The sequence below is a fragment of the Penaeus monodon genome, chromosome 29, assembly GCF_015228065.2.
Source record: "Penaeus monodon isolate SGIC_2016 chromosome 29, NSTDA_Pmon_1, whole genome shotgun sequence".
Classification (NCBI taxonomy): domain Eukaryota; kingdom Metazoa; phylum Arthropoda; class Malacostraca; order Decapoda; family Penaeidae; genus Penaeus; species Penaeus monodon.
The window spans coordinates 33,977,052-33,977,268 of NC_051414.1; the positions used below are offsets into that span (position 1 = coordinate 33,977,052).

At 28.6% G+C, this 217-nt stretch overlaps 1 protein-coding gene across 1 annotated transcript in view; it reads left to right on the plus strand.

The window, feature by feature from the left end:
* The window catches only part of LOC119591851 (glutamate [NMDA] receptor subunit 1-like), a 21,804-nt gene that overhangs the window by 18,463 nt on the left and 3,124 nt on the right, over nucleotides 1-217 (plus strand). The gene's annotated exons all lie outside the window — the stretch shown is intronic.

Consider the following 217-nt stretch of genomic DNA (forward strand, 5'->3'; position numbering starts at 1 on the left):
AAATCTCATGCTGATGATAATATCCTTCATTTCATGCAAGATTAGAGAAACTAAACCAGATTATTATATTAATTTAGTTATAGCTTTAAAGTGCAATGAAAATTGATTAGTATGACAGAAAACGGTAATTTGATAAGGGTAACTATACTATTTTTACATGGAATTACTCATCCTTTTTTACTACCAATAAAGTTTCTCCCTCTGGCCGTTTATACAT